The 25,150-nt window shown below is 34.7% G+C and overlaps 1 protein-coding gene and 1 long non-coding RNA gene across 3 annotated transcripts in view; one reads left to right on the top strand and one right to left on the bottom strand.

The window, feature by feature from the left end:
- Positions 1-25,150, bottom strand: part of LOC145663671 (uncharacterized) — a 1,057,537-nt gene that overhangs the window by 209,199 nt on the left and 823,188 nt on the right. The gene's annotated exons all lie outside the window — the stretch shown is intronic.
- Positions 14,829-19,350, top strand: LOC145663670 (uncharacterized). Its single transcript, XR_014127221.1, has 2 exons — positions 14,829-14,888; positions 18,810-19,350. It is a non-coding gene; the product is annotated as an uncharacterized LOC145663670 (long non-coding RNA).

The following is a 25,150-nucleotide window of genomic DNA, read 5'->3' as shown; positions in this document are numbered from 1 at the left end:
GCCGTTTGGACTTTGTGGTGGACAAACGCCGTGTAGTGGGTTTTCTCGTTGTTCTCCTGTTTCCTCCCACTTTCTTCATTCCGCCATTTCATTCATTTCTCATCACCACCTTTCTCCTTTAGCCTAACCGGCATAACTGTGGAACGTAAACCTTAAAAATTTCCATTCAAAACCATTACCCTTACACTTTTCTTATATGGAGAGAAGTGCTGAAACCAGAAATCATTAATTTGAAACACTTACAGTATAAATAGCAGGTTAAGGTGAGGAGTAGAACCTATCCTTGGGACATTAAATCGATCGAAAGAAAACTCCTCGACATCTTTTACAGTTGATGCTCTGTGAAAATCTGAAACCAGATATATTAGTCAATTAAACCACTCCTACTTTTGATATGGTGCTGCAAGCTGTGATGATATATATACACAATTGATAGGTTGTATCCACTGCAAATACCGTTTGTCACTATCTATTACCATTTCTGTTTACCATTAGTGATAACCTTTGAAACCAGAAATGTTTAATTTGAACGTGTTTTGGATTGAACATAGACTTAATGGACTTGAAGGAACCTATTCTTGGAAAGCTAAATCAATTAAAAAAAAATGCATCTCGTATCTCCTACCATGTTTGCTCTATAGAAATAAGTATTACAACCGGAAGTAATAGTAACTTTGAATCACTTTCGGTTTAGTAGTGTGTTGTGGGTTGTCATTTTATGTTATCTTAAGACACTGAATTGTTTGTGAATAAATATGCTTCTTTCTTTCTGCTATCATTTGCTTTCAATGTCGATAAACGTTGAAATCGAAAATGACAAGTTTTAACCACTTCCGCTTTAACTAGAGCTTTAACGGAAAATATGGAATCCATTAATCAGACGCTGTGGTTGTTCAGGTAAAACCATTATAAGTCTTTCTATTTTCTCGGGATAATAATGCATAGGCATAGGTCACTTCTACTGTATATCAACTTCGCGGATTAAAGGAAACTTGTAGCTTCACGAAAGGCATTTGTTAGTCCTTCAAGGTCAACAAAAGAACAAAAAAACTAATACTAGTTGTGCTTTTACAAGTGACTCTACTATGATAACAACAGAATGCTGCCTACGTTTAACATATTATGCCTCCGGGGGTTAGTGAAACGCCTAACTGTGTGGAAATCGCTGCACACAAAAGGTCTTAGGAACACTCACAAATACGTAAAATTGAAAGAACAAAAAATAGTGCATTTTTGAAATGAGCATACAATTCACACTTCACGCAAAGTTCCAATATGGGAAATCAGTCAATATCTTCAGTTGAAATTACTGAAAAAGACAGAAACTGGCTATTTAAAACTCCAAGTGTAAACCTGCGCTTGGAGCGATTCTATTAGCTATATCACAACGCATTTCGTGAGTTGCCTCTGTGGTCAAGCGTGCTTAATAGTACTGTTAAAGTTCTAGAACCGGAGGGCGGCGGTTCGAGCCTGAGTACAGTAAAATTCTTTTTTCAAAATAGGGATGGCTTTTTTAAAAAATATATAAAGTTGTATTTTGAAATGATTGTAAAACAAATTCAGATGAACTTTCACATTTCCAAGCTCACTCGTATTTATTCGCCATGTCCCAAATTTCACAGAAATAAATCCCTACGTTAAGCGGGTCTGCATATCCAGACTTCTGAGTATGAAAACATTTATGCTCACTCCAACCTCAATCATTTCATGAATTCAACATGATTTACGTATGTTATTAGGACGTAAAATGAGTGCGATTTATTCTACAAACACTTTTATACATTGCAAGAGCTGTGACGTCCAAATATTCACTGAGAACTCATAGTCGTATCGCAATAAACAAAAGCGAGTATGGAACAGTAAACTTCTCTCACAAAAGTTGAAAGAAAGCCTGCAAAAGCATGCAAAATGGTCGAGTGGTTTAGTTCGATACTCTATCAATCATAGTTTTGTGTGTTAAAACCCGATAATAAGTTTTTCTAAGTGTCTTTCTATTTTCATTTGGAGGCGGAGAACATTTCTTTGAGTAACTCATTGGAAACTTCTTTTGTTTCAAATTCGGCTAAGACGGAACAATATATCAATTGCAAATCTAAAATCCATACCTGACAACAAAATATAAAGTATGTTTTGCCATTATTATCCCATTATTATTCTCTGATTTGTAACGAAAAACTAATTATAAACAGTGGTGATTTGAGAAAATTATCTTCGGGGGAATTTTTAATAGGGGTGGTGGGTTTCCTCACTGGTAATCCACATTAAGCATGATCGAAGATAGGTCCCGAAGGCAGAAATATCTTAGCTTGAGAAGGGTCTCAAATTCTTCCTCAGATCACTCCCTGAAATTATCACTGATTAAAAGATTTTCGTAACAAATATAATATTACACTTCTTTCTCCTTCTATATTTTGACATAGTAGTATCATAACTTATACAGAATTATAATATAAACATAAAAATATAATACTAATCACGTAAAAGTTATCCTGTAAGTTACAATTTTGTGTTTGAATAAAACTCAATTTTTTTTTCGCATTGCACTTGAAAGTAACTCATCTCTATATAATCCTGACCTGAAAGCCATGCTCAACTCCAATTAATTAACCAAGCAGGAAGTGCAGCCGAGGCAGCTAGTAAATAAGCATTCGAAATATTCAAAATTAAAAGATTATCTTTTCATTGCTTTTGCTACTGAAACCATGGGTGCTTTTAGTAAAGAAACAAGTAAATTTTTGACAAATTTGGGGTCAGCTTTAGTTAATAAATCAGGGGACCCTAGAAGGAAACATTTCCTGTTCCAACGGGTAAGCCTTGCCATTCAAAGAGGCAACGGAATAAGTGTTTTAAATTCATTCCCATTCACACACAAAATGGATGAAATTTTTTATTTAAAATAAATCCTAAAATATTTTGAAATAAAATATTACCGTATTGTAAGTTTGGTTGAGAATTGACAAGAATTATACATGAGAAGCTCAGAATAGTACACATGTACAAGATGTTCAACATGTACCGTTAGAAAATTAAATACACATTGTTTATAATACAAAAAAATTAACCAATATTTATAAGAATATTTTCTTACTTTAATATTTTCACTATTCCATATTGACAACCTCCTCAGTTCGTGTCTGAAATTCGGGGATGTTGAGGTGAACTGAAGAAGTTACCTTCCACTCACCATCTGAAATGAGTGGGAATGTATTCGACTTATATGCGAGAGGTAAACTTACGATACATAACCTTGTGAGGATTCTAGTATTGAAATCACAACTCAGAAATACGATAATGAATGATGTTTATATTTTCATAGCAAAATGTATGCAAGTGTAAATGTCGTGTATTCAAATACGGGTACTTAGATGTTTTGCCAGATCACGCATCGCCTACCAAGCATTGAGCTGTTGATTAATGAATTCAAAGCAACACATACCTCTTGGATTCTGGTCTGCTTGTCCTCCAATGCTGGTCCTCAATGGTCTCTCTCCTTGACTGGCTGCAGGCTGAGAGGTATCGCTGCTGATGTTATCTCCACGCGGTAGGTTGATGGTTCGAATCTCGAACAGGAAGGAACTATGCCGTATACATTTGTGGTTATACTATAGGCGAGCTTCACGTCTAATATACGTTATGTATTTAACTTATAATGTTCGTTAGTTTAGCGATGTATTCATGTGACTTAAAGGCTAGTCACACTTAACCGATGATGACCATCGAACTTCTCCTTCCGAAAACTCTATTCAACTCTCCACTCTCTAATCTCCCAGATTGAACTCGACTGCTCTCTCCGAACTCCACTTCTCTGATCTGATCTCGAGACCTCTCGTCCCTCAGTTTTTGTTCAATTTCCTCTTCGTCGGAATTCGCCGCTGCTGCACGACGTCAGAGACATGTGTGTTCTTTTCTCCAGAAAACGAGGTTGTTTCCTCATTTTGATCAACAACTGGCAATCCTTGGAATGCTTCGTCTCACGATTCTTGGCAATTCTAACATACCCGTGAAAGTGTCTGTTGTTGACAATTATTCTACAAATGAACTTACATTAGATTTTAAGAATTCTGCTCATTTAAACATTTGTGAGATTCTATTCCTTAAATTCTCAGACAAGAAACAATTTGCTAAAATGATGTTCTGAATAACTGGTTATATAAGATTATGAAATTAATGACTGTTACATTTATGAAATTTGTTGTGCTGATAGTAATCGTTTCCGTATTCTTTTATTATTCTACAAACCTTAACCAAAAATAAAAATCTTTAATAAAAATGAACTTAATAAAATATACTTAAAATGACCATAAAATATGGGCTCTGCCACAATATTATATACACTTCCAAAGTAAAACTCTCGAAAGCGTATATTAGACGAGTGGAGACTCACAAATAAATTATCATTTATGATACATATTGGTCTCTATTCGAAATTCTATTTAATCGAATCCAACAGGAATACAGACAGAAATATCGAGAACTCGTAAAAAGAGAGAGAAAAAATACGTTGGACTCTCCGGGGACTCGAACTAAGCTCTCAGAGTGTTTTAAGAAAGGATCGCCTTAGACCACTTGGCCATGGTAGCAACTAGTGATTGTAGCAAAGGCTTCGAGAGGAGTTCTTCTTACAGAATAGCATGTATTTTCTATTGGTTAAAATTTAAGCCTAATTTACTTTGATGTAATATGTCTATTAATTTGTTTTATGAACACGTTATTGATTACTTTGACGAATGATGTATGTTGTTGAATGATGCACGTTCTTTCATAAATACTATAGAAAGTATCAAGGCTATTTATTACCTTTCATGAAAGTTGACTGGTTCATGCGCAGTACAGAGAGAAGGCGAAGAAGGAAATGCTAACAGACTGTTAGAGTGTTCCGCTCGCAAGCAGTAGTTCTCAACTTGGAGGCGCGCTTCCTCCTTCTGGGGAGGCGTGAAGGTTTTACGAAGTCCCTTCGTTTCGTTATATCTCTTGAATGATTATATACAATATCCAGCCACATCTTCTACTCATTTGGAAGTGATAAATCGTAGTATAAATTAACCGTGCTCCACACACGGTGGTTGTTGATTTTCCAAGATTAAAAACTGAAATAATTTTTATTTCAATAGAATATACAAGTTTCAATGGGAGGGGTTACAAACCCTCAACATCATGACTCTTCGATACGTCACTGCTTCAACTGTAACTTTCAAGTTAGAATAGAATAAAATAGACATGTGACCTACTAAATATATTTTTGGTTCACTATACGTTTTCAGAAATATCCACTATTACAATGTCAGTAAATGTTAAGTAATTTATTGTAAATCTTTGTACTTTTATTTTTCCTCCTTCTTCCCAACTAAGGTTAAGAAATGTAATAATAATAGGTTAAGAATTCGAAATATTACGTATATTTTAGCGTATTACGAAATTATATTTAATCGATTCCGACAGAAACACAAATAGAAACGTCAAGAAGAGGTAAAACAAAAATTTTAGTGTGGTGAGATTCGAACTACCCTTGAGTGTTGCCTCGAAAATCTACAGTCGAATGTCTTAATCCACTTCCTTTTATCTACTTATTACTAGTTACAACTTAATTTTACTCACTTTTTACTTGTTTAATTTGCTTTACCAGTAACCTAAAACGACAGGGACATGAGCACAGAAACATCGTGGAAAGTTAAAATTTCGAAGGCTCTCCCACTGGGAATCCAACCCGGGAGCCCGTACACCAAAGTGGCAAGTGCAAGCCACTAGATCAGCGGAGAGGGCATCCACTCGACTATTGTAAGCAGTTACGATTGTAGTAAGCGTGTTTTATGTTACACCTTTCATTACAGTATGAAATTTACTTTGTATTACCTGAAGTTTAAGCCTATTGAGGCCTGGTGCAATATGTCTATTGAAATTGTTTTGTGTTAACTGTATTCTTTACTTTGACGAATGATATGTATTGTTTATATAGGCTCTATTACATATCAGTTCATAAATATTAAGCAATTATTAGGATTATTTATGAGCTTTCATAAAAATTCACTGGTGCATGTGCAGTAGAAACAGAAAGATACACTTTACCGACATTATTTATACAAGTCAGAATTCAAATTTCTAACTGGTTATCAGAATGCCTCTCTCTAAGAGCTGTGGAGAACTGTCTGTTGCTCTGCGAGAAGAAATCATAGACCGAGCAACAGTGGGACAAACTCTGCCTCACATCGCTAGGAATCTGGGCTGTGACAAGAAAACAGCCAAGAAATGGATTCAGAGACATAAAGAAGGTGGTGAATGGTTCAGGTCTCGGTCAAGAAGTGAAAGGCCTAAAGCGAGAACTGCAGTTCAAGAGCAAACGTTAGTTACAGAAGCAATCAACAAACCTCTACGCCACGCGTTGATCCTGTTGGACAAAGCCATGGAATATAATTGTTCTCACGAAACAATAAGAAGATTATTGGGGGCTGATCTCCACTGTTCAAGACCCGCTAGGAAGACTCTTCTGACTGAAACGCAAAAGACCAGACGAATGGAATGGGCACAGGAGAACACAACCCAACCTCTGTCATATTGAGACTTAGTCATCTGGACCGACGAGAAAGTTTTCAAGTCTAACCAGCAAGGCAGAGTTATATTGTATAGACCACGCGGAACCAGGGATGCTGAACAAAATATCAGTACTTCTTGTTCAGAACGAATATTAGCACACGTTCGTGGACACATGATGGCTGCTAGTCCTGTAGATTTGGTTGCGGTGCCCGAGAGAATGAACAGCACTGTTTACGTTAATATCTTCGAAAATACATTGTTACCGTCCTTAGAAAGAAACTTCACCGAACAGGAAGAATATATATTTATGCATGACAACAGTGTTGTTTGCACTTCCCGGCAAACACGAGAGTGGCTAAGTGAACATCTGGAGTTAATTTGTATAGAGTGGACCCCTCTATCCCCAGACTTGAACCCAATTGAACATTTGTGGGCCTAGATGGTGCAAGAATGGAAAGAGAGAAGTGACGACAGAGGCAAAACGTTTCTTCAAAATCAAGTTACGGAACTGTGGCAACACTTACCTGACACACCGTCATATTGCTCGAGACTTGTATCTAGTACTCCCTCCAGACTCCAAGAAGTTATTGACTCTGGAGATGACTACATGAAGTACTAGTGTGTTATTTTTGTGTAAACATTTATTTTTCATTTATTTGTTATATTTTTTTCGAGAGCAAGACATTCGTTCTTCATTCATTTTTTTGTTTGTTTATTATTAGTTCGTTAAAACGTAAAGGAAGAGTAGTACATCTTCAATAAGTGTTTGTAAATTTACTTTGAACGTTTCTAGGAACACATTTATTTATTTTTATTTATTTAACAATTACCAGATACAGCTCTGAGGCCATTTTATACTGGATATATAACAATAACAACAAGAATTGAAAGGATTTGGGAAGGTATCGGCCAGGGCCTGTTTTAGTAGGTACCATCCCGGCATTTGCCTGGTAGGATTTAGGGAAACCCTGGAAAACCCCAATCAGGATGGTCGGCAGCGGGAATCGAACCCGCGACCTCCCGAATGCGAAGCCAACGCTCTACCACTTGAGCTACTTCGCTCGGTTTATGTCTTTTTCTTACTCGTATATTATGCCCAATATTACTTTCATTTCAGTTCATTAATTACTTTATTTCACATCTTGGATAAAAGTACTCTTGTCTTTTTAATGATGTTTTCTCTTTTGGTTGTTTAATTTCTAGATACAGGTATTATCTTAATTCGAATGAATAAAGCGCATTTTGTTAATTGTCACTTCTTTAATAGCTGAGTTCGAATTCAAGAACAATGTAGTGAATTTACATTCTTTATTCTTCGTATAGTATAGTACTGCCAATATTAAGTATCATTTTTCATGAGTCCAGTTGATTAGAGAGAACTTGGACAAACTTTAAACTGATAATTATTTACGCAATAACAACAGTAAAATACATTTAAGCTGTTCCTTATACTTACAACAATGAAACCAATGTTTTGTATTGCTTAAAAAATAAAGCAACCAGAAGTTTTCTAAGAAGACCTATCCTTCCATACAAAACATAGGCCGAAAGTAAAGTGAGGCAATACATTACTAAAATATATTAATATTTCGAATTATTAACCTCCTCTTGTTACACCTTTCAGTCTTAGTTGAGAAAAAAGAGGGAAAATGAAAGTACAAAGATTTACAATAAATTACTTAACATTTACTGACATTGTAATAGTGGATATTTCTGAAAACGTATAGTGAACCAAAAATATATTTAGTAGGTCACATGTCTATATTATTCTATTCTAACTTGAAAGTTACAGTTCAGGCAGTGTCGTATCGAAGAGTCATGAGGTTGAGGGGTTGTAACCCCTCCCATTGAAACTTGTATATTCTATTGACATAAAAATTATTTCAGTTTTTAATCTTGGAAAATCAACAACCACCGTGTGTGGAGGACGGTTAATTTATACTACGATTTGTCACTTCCAAATGTGTAGAAGATGTGGCTGGATATTGTGTATAATCATTCAAGAGATATAAGAAAACGAAGGGACTTCGTAAGCCCTTCACGCCACCCCAGAAGGAGGAAGCGCGCCTCCCGGTTGAAAACTACTGCTTGCGAGCGGAACACTCTAACAGTCTGTTAGCATTTCCTTCTTCGCCTTCTCTGCGTACTGCGCATACACCAGTCAATTTTCATGAAAGATAATAAATAGCCTTGATACTTTCTATAGTATTTATACAACATACATCATTCGTCAAAGTAATCAATAACGTGTTCATAAAACAAATTACTAGACATATTACATCAAAGTAAATTGGGCTTAAATTTTAACCAATAGAAAATACATGCTATTCTGTATGAAGAACTGCTACTCGAAGCCTTTGCTACAATCACTAGTTGCTACCATGGCCAAGTGGTCTAAGGCGATCCTTTTTGTAAAACACCCTGCGTGGATAGTTCGAGTCCCCGGAGAGTCCAACGCATTTTTTCTCTCTCTTTTTACGAGTTCTCGATGTTTGTGTCTGTATTCCTGTCGGATTCGATTAGATAGAATTTGGAATAGAAACCAATATGTATGATAAATGGTAATTTATTTACGAGTCTCCACTCGTCTAATATACATTTTCGAGAGTTTTACTTTGGAAGTGTATATAATATGGAATAGTGAAAATAGTAAAGTAAGAAAATATTCTGATAAATATTGGTTAATTAATTGGAGTTGAGCATGGCTTACAAGTTAGGATTATATAGAGATGAGTTACTTTCAAGTGCAATGCGAAAAAAAAATGAGTTTTAATCCCACACAAAATTTTAACTTACAGGATAACTTTTACGTGATTAGTGTTATAATTTTTTATGTTTCTATTATAATTCTGTATGTTATGGTACTACTATTTCAAAATGCAGAACTAGAAAGAAGTGTAATATTATATTTGTTACGAAAATCTTTAATCAGTGATAATTTCAGGGAGTAATCTGAGGGAGAATTTGAGACCCTTCTCAAGCTAAGAAATTTCTGCCTTCGGGACCTATCTTCGATCATGCTTAATGTGGATCACCAGTGAGTATACCCACCACCCCTATTAAAAATTCCCCCGAGGATAATTTTCTCAAATCACCACTGTTTATAATTAGTTTTCCGTTACAAATCAGAGGATAATAATGGGGTAGTAAACATACTTTATATTTTGTTTTCAGCTATGGATTTCAGTTTTGCAATTGATATATTGTTCCGTCTTAACCGAATTTGAAACAAAAGAAGTTTCCAATGAGTTACTCAAATAAATGTTTTCCGCCTCCAAATGAAAATAGAAAGACACGTAGAAAAACATATTATCTGGTTTTAACACAAACATATGATTGATAGAGTATCGACCTAAACCACTCGACCATTTTGCATGCTTTTGCAGGCTTTCTTTCAACTTTTGTGAGAGAAGTTTACTGTTCCATACTCGCTTTTGTTTATTGCGATACGACTATGAGTTCTCAATGAATATTTGGACGTCACAGCTCTTGCAATATATAAAAGTGTTTGTAGAATAAATCACATTCAATTTTACGTCCTAATATCATACGTAAGTCAGGTTGAATTCATGAAATGTTTGAGGTTGGAGTGAGCGTAAATGTTTTCATACTTAGGAGTCTGAATATGCAAAACTGCTTACCTTGGGGATTTACTTCTGTGAAATTTGGTCCATGAAGTTATACAGAAACGGTAAAATAAGAACGTTAACATTCTTACAATGAGAACAGATTTCAATTCCCGGTGGGAGTTAGCGTACGCGCGCCTTTATCGTGGGAGACCAGGGTTCGATTCCCGGTGGGAGCTCATGTGTTTCGTATTCCATGTTAATCAGTAGGTCTACGTCTCCTATAGCCACGTTGCTGACCGGGCAGTTAAACTCAAAATCACAATCACCACCACACGGCGGGAGTTTACTTGGTTCAGGTTTTACATTAATCAATATGTCCACGTCATATATGGTCTTGCTGTTTTTTGAAAGAGACGTTAAAGTCCAAATCAACTCAACTCATTAAGGTCAGAGTTCTGAGTTTAATACCAACTTGAAACCATACGTTCAAAATAAAAACCTGATACCTATATATATATATATATATATATATATATATATATATATAGAGAGAGAGAGAGAGAGAGAGAGACAGAGAGAGACAGAGAGAGAGAGAGAGAATAAATATGGTTGTATTTTTCACGAGGACTATACTTAGCGACCGTAGATTTAGCGCCCACATATAATATCGTATACTTAGAGCCCAGAAAACATTTGATGCTTATCAGTGTGCTAGGGTTGACCAAAGAGAGAACTAGTTTTTATGTATAAATGTAATTTCGTACTCATATCTATTCCCATCCCCTCTCTTTTCACGATTAATGAACAAGGAGTTTTCACTTGAAAGATCCTGCTATTCCTGCTGCACAATTGTCATGTCACTTTTAAAACCCCTTTGGCAAGTTGAAAGAAATGTGTTCTTTTCTTTCTCTTCTGCTCACCACCGTCAGCTCTAACACTCTGACTTTTCATGTACATATGTAATTACGTACAATTTAATTACGATTTAAGAGTATTACCATATCACCTATGAGATTTTCATATATGGATCTGAATTCATGTGCCAATGTTATTTTAAAATTTATATAGTTTTAAATAATAATAATTACAGGCACCTTAATGCAAATACTACTGCATGGAAAACAGTAATTATTTATGCACATTACATAACTTCATTTCCTATCGTAAATACAGGGTGTCAAAAAATCCAACTGCCAAAATTTGCTAGGTAATTCTTTATATCAAATGAAAATAAAACGTTCTAATAAACATGTGTCATAAAACGACTCCTTTCAGTCTTACAAGCCGCCCTAAACGCAATCAATCCCATTTTAAACCCTAGTTTGAAAATAATGGAACATATCGCAAGTAGTTAAAGAAATTCGGCAAGAACTAGTATTTCCTCTATCTAAATATCCATACAAGGATACACTTTTAATCCTAGGATTACCAGGTGGGTCCATTGCACTCATACGCGTACTTTCTTTAACAGTTAGTAAGGCATAGTAAGTATTGAGATTCTATGACATTTCCCTGGTTGTGTTCTTATATTATGTTATTTAAGTATTTTGTTCATTTCCGTGAGTCAAGTGATAGTTTTTAAAATTTATAGCATTGGGTACCGAGTGGGTCCATTAAACTCGAGCCTTAATGAAGAAATATGAGGATAATTCAGTATAAATTGAGATTGTGGTTCGTAGCGGAGTTAACGTTCTGATAATTTTCTAACTGTTCCCATGAAGTCAGATATAACATACTGCAACTATATGTGTTATAATGTAGTTTGAATGATTTAATTATTTGCAATTTTGCTTATTTTAGTAGCAGCTTTTCTCTATTTAGTCACTTATATAAGTCTCTTGTCAGAAGCACAATAGTTGCTTTTGTCTATCAAACTGTATTAACTTTCCATTGTATGCAGTTGTGTATCCAAGGGGAGTTTCCGGGGATCTGGACCCCCAAGTCCCAAAATTTTTAAAAGTTGCTAGAATAAAACCTAAATTTGCACTTTCAGTCTCCACATTGACCAAAAAGAAAAAAAGTTTTCCGGAGTAGGACACTGACCCCCCGAATAGAAATCCTCCCTTTGCCACTTATTTATTGTTAGTGAGTTTTGATCATTGCACGTGGTAGATTAACAGATCTCTAACAATATACGTCACTATTGATGGTAGAGGAGGAATATTTTTGGTAAATCAATAAACGATGAAGAAATTGATTCCCGACAGACGATACAAATTCAACTGAAGTTTCTTGTTCAGGTACCGATATTGAAATGAGACGTTGAGTAGTTTTCTTATCCAGAGGATGGGTTAGAAGTTTAAAGCGTAGCACCTATAGCTAATGCAAAAAGCAAAACTCCGGAGAAAAGCGATCCTACAAGTAGGGATGCGCACAAGTCGAGACATGCCTCGAATCTCGACTCGACTCGAATTCGAGTCGAGATTCGAGTCGAGACACCCCTTGTAAAATTCAAGAAGAGTCGAGACAAACGTATTTCTCGACCCGAATTTTCGAGTCAAGACACGAGTCGAGTCGAGACAGCTCGTAAAAATCTCGACTCGACTCGAATGTCTCGAAAATCTTTCTATAATTTTTAGGTCTATTATTGTTTTGAAGAAGGTACTCATTCAGAAACACTCGGCACGAGAATTTCAGAAACTGCAGGAGTTGTCAGGTGTTCGAGGAGTGCTGTGTCTTCAACAAGTGGCGAAACCAGTACCGTGCCGTGGGAGGGAAGGCGAGCGGGGCGGCGGTCCCGGGCGCCGAAGTAAGGGGGCGAAAAATTCGGAAGAAAAGGAAAAAAAGCTAAGAAAAATTGATTGGAGTATATGTTTGGGGGCGCCGTCATATACTCTCGCCCCGGGCGCTGATTTTCCACGGCACGGCCCTGGGCGAAATCTAAGGGAAACGACGTCCAAACGTCGAGGTGTTGGGAGCCCCCCACCTCATTACATATGTCGAACATTGTAGGCTGAGTACACTGGTAAAACAGGACAGGCAGCGAACTGTGTCGGAACTAACATCAGAGTTTAATGCTGGCTCAAGTACAAGTGTGTCTGAACTAGTGTTGTAAAATTTCCGGAAACTTTGAACCTGTTGGTGAAAAAACGTTTCTTTTTTCGATTTCCTTCCGGAAAAATTGGAAACATTGAAAAATAAAATAAAAAATATTTGTATTAGCTTGATTTTACTAGTAATGATATATTTTTTTCAAACGCGTGAAAAATATAATTTCAAAAATTTCAATATTGCGAATATTAAAATATAGCACTCGAAAATAAAACTATTTCAATTATTATCTGTATTAAAATATTAGATTTACGCGTATATGTTTGTCCCCACAGAAAAGTTTATGTTTGTCTCCAGTCCTTTCGACAATGAGATATTAAACCCACAAGTGCTAGAAACGTACCGTTTCCATTGGTCGATTCCAAATTTTGTGTAAATTGTCGAGTTCTAATGAATATTTACAAAAAACATAGCCATTAGTTCTTTATTATATTTTTATGGGTACACTGGAAGTACTGAAATTCTTTTAAAAGTAAAGCTTCATACCGTACGAGTTATATATTCCAATATCACATAGTGGTATGTAGGGGTTGAATATCTCTCAGGTGTTTGTTTCATGGCCAAAGGATAAGAAAACGAAAAATGAATCTTCATTGTTTGGAGAGGTCTCTTTTAGTGAACTCCGTATGTAACTGACATAATTAATTGTATGTGTAATTTATTTACTTATTATATAATACATGCAAAAAGAAAGAAAACACTGGTCATATATGAATTAGAAATTAAAATCACAAGTCGGCTCAAATCTTGCAAACGGTGCGAGATATTGAAATAAAAAATAGTCGAAAAAATTTTCCCCTTATGATACCACTTGCCGATTGTTATGAAGGCGTTCTTCACTTGTATCTGTAAAGGGACATGCAGATATGAAGAATGACAAGGAGATTTATGCTCATATGTGAATGATGCGCTGTGTAGAGAGCGCAGGTTCAGCTAGTTAAAAATTAATAGTCTGCACTTATTTCTGTTATGTACTTTATTCGTGGATGTGCATTAATTACAGAAGTTACAGTTACAGTTACATACAGTTACATGTATTAATTACAGTATCATACAAGCCTACTAATATGAAGTGTTCTGTTGCAATAAATAGGTCTTTTGAATAAAACTGAGTTCTCAATATGCTCTTTGGTCTGGTGAAGTTTTGTTAGGAAAATTTCACTAATATTTATGCACTAAACCATATAATTACTATCATTTGATATTTTAATTTAGACATTTATATAAACTTTATGTACAAAATCCTGTATGTAAACAAATACATGTTTTCTAGTGCGACAGATTATCTATTACAATCAAAGTGACTATGTTTCTATCTTAATAACTCTTTAATCATCAGACTGACCTCGATAAAATTTTCAACATAGATGAGGTTCGGGATGGTTTTTATCATTTTACTTTGAAGGTGCAACTTGAGGGAAGGGGAGAGTGGAAAATGACATAATTGTGGAATCGCTAACATTGTTTGTAGAACTGAAGTATTTGCTACGTGAAAAAATGATAAAAGTATTGATTACTTTTTCAGGACATGATACGGTATTGTCCATTGGAAATTGGTAATTTTCGTAATAGGTAGAAACTGAAGGTGTGGGGGTGATTGAATGAACCGTGTTATAAATATATGAATGACCATATTTCTTTGATTATTTTTTATTCGTGCCCATGACGAAAGAGAAGTTTGTTTTGTTTGTTTGTTTGTGTAATTTTAAAGTGTTACCCAAAACTGTTTTATTGATTAAGGTAAGAAATATATCTATATATCTATATATCTATATCTATATCTATATATCTATATATCTATCTATCTATCTATCTATCTATCTATATATATATATATATATATATATATATATATATATATATATATATATATATATATATATATATACGATTAAGTTATGATAATGATTGTTGGATATGCGGTGGCTTAGTGGTAGAGCGTTTACTTCCGATGCTTTGGGACCCTGATTTGATTCCAGTTTGCACCAAGTGAACGTTGTGATGATTAGTTCAAGTTTAGTAGACATAATTGTGGGACGTAAAAGTTAAAGATTTTTGTTTAGGCTATATGTTTACACAGGAGGTAGACAATATAAGTTTTCACCAGAAATTAAACCCCCGGGCCGGGTCCGGGACCCCCGTGCACTCCTAATGCGACCGTGACGCGTTCGCGTTAGTTTTTACCGGCCCGCGCGTAACCGTGAAGCGCGCGGATGTTGCCGGTTACGGCACGCGGGCATCGAACGCGTACGGCACGCGTTTTTTATGTTAAAGGGATGTACGCTAATTGCTTAGTTACGAATGAATTTGCTAAGGGAGATGATGATTAAAGCAAGTGAATGAAATTGACGAATATGATGTCAATCGGAATTGAAGTGGGGACCCCTGATTCATTTAGGGAGTATTATTCCTAGGAAATTTACACACACACACACACACACACACACACACACACACACACACACACATATATATATATATATATATATATATATATATATATATATAATGAAAATAATTAACGTAAGTTACATTTGGCATTAAAGGTATGTACTTTTTCACTGCTCCCCTAGGACATATATATTGTATTTCTGCATTAGAAACTTACTTGTTGAAGGGAGGACCCTACAATTATCATTAGAGTGCGTGAAGGCTATTCTTTTGTGTTTACCAAAACTTAGGGGAGAATGGGAAAGAGACACACACAGAGAGAGAAAGATTAATTTAGTTACGTTATAGCTGCTGGGTAACCTTTTTTCATAAAATATTGGTAGAGCTAAATAAAACTATTTTATCCTATTTTGAATAGCAAACATGTGGTCCTTCAAGAACCGTCACTGATTTTTTTTAACTTATTGCAGAATCATAACTAAATAATATTGGTTTAGATTTGGTAAAAATGTGCTCTGTACACATATGGAACACTTGATATATGTCTGAATGACATGTGTAATAAATATTTATGTATTTACTGTACTAAGAAATAACGTGCTCTATTAGAAAACTTATTGTTTGTCTTCTTTGCATGAACAGTTTGATCGAGTAGAAAAAATATTATAAAGTTTTATTCAATTATATTAAAAATCAGTTACTAATATGTTTTCAGGAAGTGTTTTGGCAGGCGTGCTTTTTTGAAATAGATTAAAAGAAAACAATCTTTAGCTTATTGCCTGATATACAAGAAATAATGAACATAAAAATGTACTGCGTAGTCTCCCCATCAGGATTTGCGTTACCATTATAAATCTTGTGTAAGGCTATGTATTTTATCAAGACTTGTTTTAAGATATAGGGAATTGAAATTAATGTTATGGACAACTGCTGGTGGGAATTCCCTTTTGTAAATTGAACGGTACCTTTTGCAATGAGAAGTGAATATGCAGAACTATTTTAGCAACTGAAAGGTGGAGTTTTGCTCCTTATATTTTTTAGCTAGTTTTTTTTCCCACACTTATGTATAACTGAAGACTATTTAGTATGTGTTTAAATAATAATACGTGAGGGGCGCTTTAACTGATAGGCTAATTTTATTGAGAGGTTTGCTCCTAGACCATTTATTTTATTATTTTTGATAATAGTGCTACAGGGTAATATGCCACCGGCAAATGGAAGAATTTAGATTTTTAGGCTTTTGGCATTTAAGGACATTTACCATGTTTTGTTTTGAGGGCCCTTGGCGAGCACATAATGCGGGAGAAAGGAAAGAAAGAAAGAAGGGATTGGAAAGCGGTTTGAAATATATAAGTAAGGTATTATTTCGCTATTTCCTTATTGTAAATGAGGAAAATGTAGGATAGCTTCATTTAGGATGAATAGCCTGAAAAAGAAGAGTTGTTACTTTATAATTCACTGCACCGGGATTTGAACTCAAAATTGCTTGGCCCAAAGGCAAGAGCGTTAAGGAGTAGAGGAAAATAAACGGTGTTGGGTTTCCTAAGTAAATATTTATTTCCTTACTGAAGAAACGGAGGTTTATTTAAGTTTATTGTACTTATACATACATGTACTGACCACTAATGAATAAAGTAATCATTAGAACATAGATGTATGAATCCTCAATACTCGAGGTGCCAATTAAGAACATTAGAACATACATATATATCTACATATTTATGAGGATATGGAAAACATGTTTTGTATTTTTAAATATTAACTAATGGTTAAGAAAAAAAATATAATATTTAATAAAATATACAATATTATACTTTACCTTGAAAATATATAAAAAATTATAGGGACACGGTACGACAATCGTCCTCACTGTAAAACAGCTTTCGCTATATTAAGTCCTATTTTATTTTTTCTCGTTAGGTGTCACGAGTAGTAGTACCATTGTCATTATATTAATAATATTAGTATAAAATATTGGAAAATTCCAAGAAAATAAAAAAGAATTGAATGTAATATTAAAAGATAATTATTTAATATAGTTACTAGAATTAAGTGTATATTCTTTGTTTAGTTGAGGGGTATCAAATTTGAACTACAGGCAGTAAATATATGAAGTTAGTTCGTTTTTATTGTTGTTGTTGAGTTTGCAATAGTATTGAAATATAGGATTTTTTGTTGGGAATTAAATCTAACTTTATACATTAGTAAATATTTTTTTGGTATTAAAGACTTTTAATTTGTTATGTTTTGAGAAATAACATCAATTGCCGACTACATTATTTGGGAAGGGTAGGAAGTAAGGAAGTAAGGAATCACTTTATAACCTAATTTGTAATATGTGAATGAGAAAACTTTATATGGCATAGTTAACTAATTGCTTTATTGAAAATCAAACACGGGCTTATAACTTGCGCATACTAATGCATGCAACCGTAATGTAATCGCGTTAGTTTTTTACCGGTTTTTTTGCGCGTACCGAACACACGCGAATGTTGCAGCATATCGAGTGCAAATGTGGGTACGTGTTAATTTTTTTCGGGCGCCTTGCGCGCACCGAACGCGCGTAATTGTTATTGCGTACGGACACAATTGCGTTTTCCGGGAATTGAACCTTTAATTATTGCTTTGAAGGAAGAGAAGAATTACAGGACGCGGAATAATATTTATCAAACGAAACTTGTGCGTGGAACTGTTTGCATGAAAAGCAAGAGCCTGAGCAATTATGTTATGCACGAGTACTAGTACCCTAACATAAATTAAAACTGAAACCATTGGAAGTGAAAGGCGAAAATTTTTGCAACTACGCTATGCAAGACTAGTATTTAACACCACCGGAAATTAAACCCGGGGCTGCTTGCACTGAATGCGAGAGCGTTAGCAACTATGCTATGAGGGAACACTAAAGTTGATTTTAAATTTATCGGTACGTTTAGCAGTGAAATTTTTATAGATTTTTAAAATTGTAACGGGTAAATCGAATTATATGAACATTTTATTGGGAATTAGACGTGAATTACACACGGCACAGATAGTTTGCTTGTACAGATTTATTGAAAATCCGAAAAATGTATAAAATATTGTTCAGAATACTACATAGCTTTTGGAAACTAAAGGTATTTTAAGGTTTTGTACGCTAAAAGAAATTAGTTATTGTGCGTGGATAGAATAACAGAAGTTTTATTGTGCACATTAAAAAAAAAAACAATAATTTGCACTATTTTGGTGAAATTATGTTGTACTAATAACACTTTTATTTTTTTTATATTGTAGAAGAAAAAAATGAAATCCCAACCACAATCATCATCATCATCATCTTCCACCTCTTGCTCCTCCTCCCTTAACCACATCGACTGGTTTGAAAAAAATACATATTTTTTTTAGATATAGTAGAGGGAAATAAAAGGAAAAGAAATGAAAACACATTACAAAGGAAAAAAGCAGCGCTACTCACCAGTGGTAGAAGTAGTTCAAGAAAGAAAAGAAGTTATAGCAGTGAAAGAAGTTGCAGTGCCACTAGCTGAAGAAAGAAAAGAACTTCAATCAGTGGAAGAAGTAGCAGTGCCATTAGCTGAAGAAAAAAACGAACTTCAATCAGTGGAAGAAGTAGCAGTTGAAATAGTGGGGGAGCGGAGTAATACCGGGGGAGCGGATGAACTTGAAATATTCTTGAACGATGGGGAAGATTGGGTGATAGTAAAGGCGTGAGAAAAGTTTAAAAGGCTAGAGAGGGTGAGAAAATTAAAAGAAAAATAATTTTTAGAGAAAATAAGTTGTATACATAATGTAAATAAATTGTGTATTGTCGGATGGGTGCTGGGAAATTTGTGTTTTCTTTGCTCTGAATTTTTAAAACCTTACTAACTTTTTAACAGTGTTAAGGTATTTTGATATTAGTTTCATTAACTAATGTGTAATGAAAATTCATTTTGTGCAAAACATATAAGGTTTCTTCTTTTACATAAAGTTGAAATTATTGCGAGTTTTATTTTTGATGAATGATTGAATTTTGAGTTTATTCTTGTTTTCAGCAAAAAGGCTCTATTTTTCTAAATTTTTAGAAAAACATTTTTCGTAAGAATTAATTTGTTGTCACATGACCTATCTCCGGGAATCGCATCCTTGATGAGTGTGAACATTAGGAAGTGATATTAGAAAATGTTCAACACTGATGTACTATTCACTTAGCCAAGACGGTTGCACTAACCACTTAGCCATAAAACGATTTTAATTGGTACTAATATGATTTTTCACTAAAAAACAAGCTGTACACGAAGCTCTACTGTACAAACCTTGAAGATTTCAAAACAATTGAAAGAGAGAGAGAGAGAGAATTGAAGTAGTATTTTCTTATTGCTAATTGCTTATTTGATTTTTCATCAGTAATATTTCTCTTTGTCTTGTGGTAAACTAATCAAAGTTTAAACTTGGTTAGGCTAAAGAAGACAGTAATTATGAGAAATGAATGATTTTATGTTGTTTTGCCTTATAAAAAGAATTTTAAAAAAAAGTGAGTGGAAAACTCCAAGAAAGTTCAAAGACACGATGTTGTTTGCTACAAAGTCTAACTGGTGGTCCTCCCAGCGATGGGAAAAACTACCATTGGCCCACTGCTGTCTTATATTGAAATTTGAAATTAGATTCTTTACTAGTTAAATAAATAATTAGTGATCTCTCTTGGCTATGTATTGAAATGATTTCCCTTGACTATGTATTAAAATGAAATGAAATCTGACATTCCACAATTATGTTGGTTAGGCTAAAGCAAAGGGTGAAATGAAGAAACTGTGAGGTGAACACTGGGAAATGCTCAAGAAAAAAAAGTTACAAACACGATATTTTTAGCCATAGTTTTAGTTGGTCAAGGATTGAACCCGGGATCTCAACCATCTAAGGTGAAGTCTGGTTCAACAATTAGTTTGAGAATATGTATTCGTGAAAGCGGAGGACAGAATAGTAAGCTATAAGTTATATGTCAAGTTTCATTCTAACATTTAATTGGTGTAAACCTCCCCTTGGTTTTGAATTTATGACCGTAATGTAAAAACGATCTTATTTTATTTAACATTATAGTGCGTGGTAGGATTAAGGAAAACTTCACGTAAGGTAGTCATTGACATGTATGAATTTGTTTGGAGTTTAGCATTCTGTTTACTATAATCAAAGCTATTTTCTTTGTAGTCCTTAGACAGTAAACTGATAGGCTTTGAAGTTCTTTTAAACCTTCAACTTGGGAATTGAATCCTCTTATTACTTATTTCTTCTTTCGAGTATTTATTTTTTATTGGATCATCTGCTTTTAGAACATGTGTTTTGACTTACCGATTTCAATTTTAACGATTCGGTTGTTCAAGCTCTGAACAAATTTATTTGTGAGTTGATAAAAATTGCTTCGAAGCGATAAAGTCTATGAACATATTAAGAGCTACTTGTTAAATAAATGGAAAGTGAAATTAGAAAATGTATGTACTAATAAAATTTAGATGTCAAAGACATGTGCGCTATTCGCTTAACTATACAAACTTTTGTTTTATCTCGTCTCGTCTCATAGGCAAGCTTGACATTAGAGAACAAAGAGAGAAACTATTCTTATTACTTTTAGTACTGAGCTTATATGTAATGTTAAATCTAACATTTTGCTAGGAACTAAGCTAGGTTTATCATGGTAAAAGAATGTTTGCTAAGCGGTTAGCTATAGTATATGAAATTATTTTGAACACTTAATTTTCATTCAGTTTAATTTCCTTTCCTTATGTTCTGTAAGCTAAGAGAAATGGATAATGCCAATTGGCTAATCACTACAGTTTCCAAAATTTACTAAACTTTATGCTTTTTAACCGACTTTTTTTCTATAATAATTTGATAGCTCACACCGTTTATATTTCGAAAATTAACCGAAACTGAATTTCTGAAAGCAGTACCGATAACCATTATAAGGTAGCAAGATGAATGGTCTCGAGAACTTACAGTTAAATAGTATACATAAATTAGATTGAAATTGTATTTACTGGGTATAAAGAATGAATGAATTTTAAGACAAGTGTGGAGGACCTCATTAAAGTATCATTATTATATATACACATATATGTTCGAAAATACAGATCCACACAGATAAATTTCAATTTCATGAAAGAGTAATTCAGACATGAAAAGTAAGGTAGGTGGGGTGCGGGCTACAGTGATGAAAAACTTAATAATATTTATTTAAATAATATAATGTATCCTTTTCTAGGAGATCTGGATAATGGGTGAACATTTCAGTTTGCATGTGGTGACAAAATTAATTAATTGAAACATATTTAATGTATACACGACTCCAAAAGTGCATTACCACCTGCAATTCTCGTTTTCCTGCAATAGCAGGCAACCCAAAAAGCTCGGCGGTTGGGTTGCTTCCGAATTCGAAAGGCGTTGGACCAAACCTCAATTTTCTTAAAAATATATCAGTGTGGCAAACTGAAAAATAAGGAAATAAAACAAATTGTTAAGAATGACAATTTTATTATCGTGACGGAGTTGGATGACATCAAAAGTTACAAAATGATCTTACTTAAGCAGTTCAAAAAAGATGAATGGCAAAAGACACATATCAGAAAAAACATTTCTCTCCTTCTCCCCCCCCCCAAGAAAAGAATTTTAAAAAAGAAAAAGTTACATAAAGTAAAGGTTTAATATAAAAGACTCGCCCAAAATTTTGAAAATTGACACGCGAAAGGCAAGAATAACTGAACCCAAGTGAATAAAATTGTGCACAGATATTGCAGACGTAAAATGTGGGAATACAGGCTTCATATTTTCCTGAAAAAAAACGGTAGGGTGGGGCACGGACCCCTCCAAACCCTTGATCACGAGATATCAAAAATGCTTGTAACAGTATGTCAGATGTGTGTAAAGGACATGAAGAATTGTAACGAAACTTTTTCTATGGACAACACGTAAAAAATAAAGGAATACGAGGTTTTAATGTTCTGCGGAAAACAGTTTTAGGGGGCAAAAGCCCCCACGAAAAATTTTGAAATTTGATGTCCGAAAGGTAAGAAGAAGTGAACCGAACTGAATGAAATTCTGCACAGATATTATAAACATAAAATGAGGGAATACGGGTTTCTTATTTTCCTTTAAAAAACGGCTGGGTAGGGCGCGGACTCCTCCAAACATTTGATCATGAAATATCAAGAGTACTAGTAACAAATGTCAGATGGGTGTAAAGCACATGAAGAATTACAACGAAATTTTTTGTATGGACAATACGCAGAAAATAAAGGAATACGTTTTTTTTTATTTTCTGCGGAAAGACAGTTTTATAGGGTAAAAGAACCCACCCCAAAATTTTAAAGTTGACGCGAGAAAGATAAGAAGAAGTGAACCGAAGTGAGTGAAATATTGCAAAGATGTCGTAGGTTTAAAATGAGGAAATACGGTTTTCGTATTATCCTGCAAAAAAAGGTTAGGTGAGGCAGGGACCCCTCGAAACATTTGATCACGAAATATCAAAAGTGCTAGTAACAGTATGTGAGATGTGTCTAAAGAACATGAAGAATTGCAACGAAACTTAATGTATGGATAATATGCAAAAAACATACGAATACTGTTTTTTTATTTTCTGCGTAAAAATGGTTTTACGGGGAAAAGCACCCACCCAAAATTTTGAAAGTTGACGAACGAAAAGCAAGGACAAGTGAATCGAAATGAATGAACTTGTGCACACATATTGTAAACGTAAAATGAGTGAATACGGGTTTCGTATTTTCCTGGAAAAAACTGTTGGAAAGGGCACGAACCCTTCCAAAGTTTTGATCACGAAATATCAAAAGTACCAGTAACAGTGAGGTGTGTGTAAAGGAAATGAAGAATTGCAACGAAACATTTTGTATGGAAAATAACCATAAAATAAATCAATACGAGTTTCTTATTTCCTGCGGAAAAACTGTTTTAGGGGTCAAAGTCTCCTACCCAAAATTTTGAAAGTTGACACCCGAAAGACAAGAAGAAATGAGCCGAAGTGAATGAAATTTGCACAAGTACTGCAGACGTAAAATGAGGATAAGGGTTTTATATTTTCTTAGAGAAAACAGTTAGGTGGGGCGCCGACCCTCCCAAACGTTTGATAACAAAAAATCTAAAATAATATTAATAGTATGTGAGATGTGTGTAAAGGAAATGAAGACTTTCAACGAAACTTTTTGTGTGGAAAATGTGCTGAAAACAAAAAAATACGGGTTTTTCATTTTTGCGGAAAAATGGTTTTATGGGGCAAAAGGCCCCACCCCAAAATTTTGAAATTTGGCACCGAAAGGGAAGAAAAAGTGAACCGAAGTGAATAAAATTTTGCGCAGATATTGTAGACATAAAATGAGGGTATACGGGTTTCGCATTTACCTAAAAAAAAACCGGTTAAGTGTGGCACGGACTCCTCCGAATCTTTGATCACGAAATTTCATAAGCGCTAGTAACAGTATGTCAGATGTCTGTAAAGGACATGAAGAATTGCAACGAAACATTGTGTATGGAGAATACGCAAAAAGAAAATGAATACTTGTTTCTTATTTTATGCGGAAAAATTATTTTGTGGGCAAAAGAACCCACCCCAAAATTTTGAAAGTTGATGCCCGAAAGGTAAGAAGAATTGAGCCGAAGTGAACGAAATTGTGCACATATATTGTAGGCATAAAATGGGGGAGTATGGGTTTCGTATTTTCCTTGAGAAAACGGAAGCGTGGGGTGCCGACCCCTCCAAACCTTTGATCACGAAATATCGAAAGTACTATTAATAGTATGTCAGATGTGTGTAAAGGACATGAAGAATTCCAAAGAAACATTTCGTATCGACAATACGCAAAAAATAAAGGAATACGGGTTTTTTATGTTCTGCGGGAAAACGGTTTTAAAGGCTATAGCCCCACCCAAACTTTTGAAAGTTGAAGCCCGAAAGGCAAGAAGAAGTGAGCCGAAGTGAATTAAATTGTGCACAGATACTGCAGACGTAAAATGAGGATACGGGTTTTGTATTGTCCTGGGGAAAACGGTTCCGTAGTGCGCCAACCCCTCCAAACCTTTGATCACCAAATATCAAAAGTACTAGTAACAGTATCTGAGATGTGTGTAAAGGACATGAAGAATTGCAACATATCTTTTTGTATGGACAATACGCAAAAAATAAAGGAATACGGGTTTATTATATTCTGCGGGAAAACGGTTTTATGGGGCAAAACAACCCACCCCAAAATTTTAAATTTGAAGCTGGAAAGGTCAGAACAAGTGAACCGAAGTGAGTGAAATATTGCACAGATATTGAAGGCTTAAAACGAGGGAATACGGGTTTCGTATTTTCCTGGAAAAAGGGGTTGGGTGAGGCACGGACTCCTTCAAACATTTTGATCACGAAATATCAAAAGTACTAATAACAGTATTTGAGATATGTGTAAAGGACATGAAGAATTTGCAACATAACTTTTTGTATGGACAATACGCAAAAAAATAAAGGAATATGAGTTTCTAATGTTCTGCGAGAAACGGTTTTAGGGGGCAAAAGACCCCATCCAAAATTTTAAAAGTTGACGCCCGAAAGGTAAAAAGACATTAGCCGAGGTAAATGAAATTCTGCACAGATATTA

Source organism: Thermobia domestica, chromosome 11 (genome assembly GCF_964235325.1).
Source record: "Thermobia domestica chromosome 11, izTheDome1.hap1.1, whole genome shotgun sequence".
Classification (NCBI taxonomy): domain Eukaryota; kingdom Metazoa; phylum Arthropoda; class Insecta; order Zygentoma; family Lepismatidae; genus Thermobia; species Thermobia domestica.
Note: the sequence above shows the minus strand (reverse complement) of the source record. Positions and strands in the feature narration are given on the sequence as shown.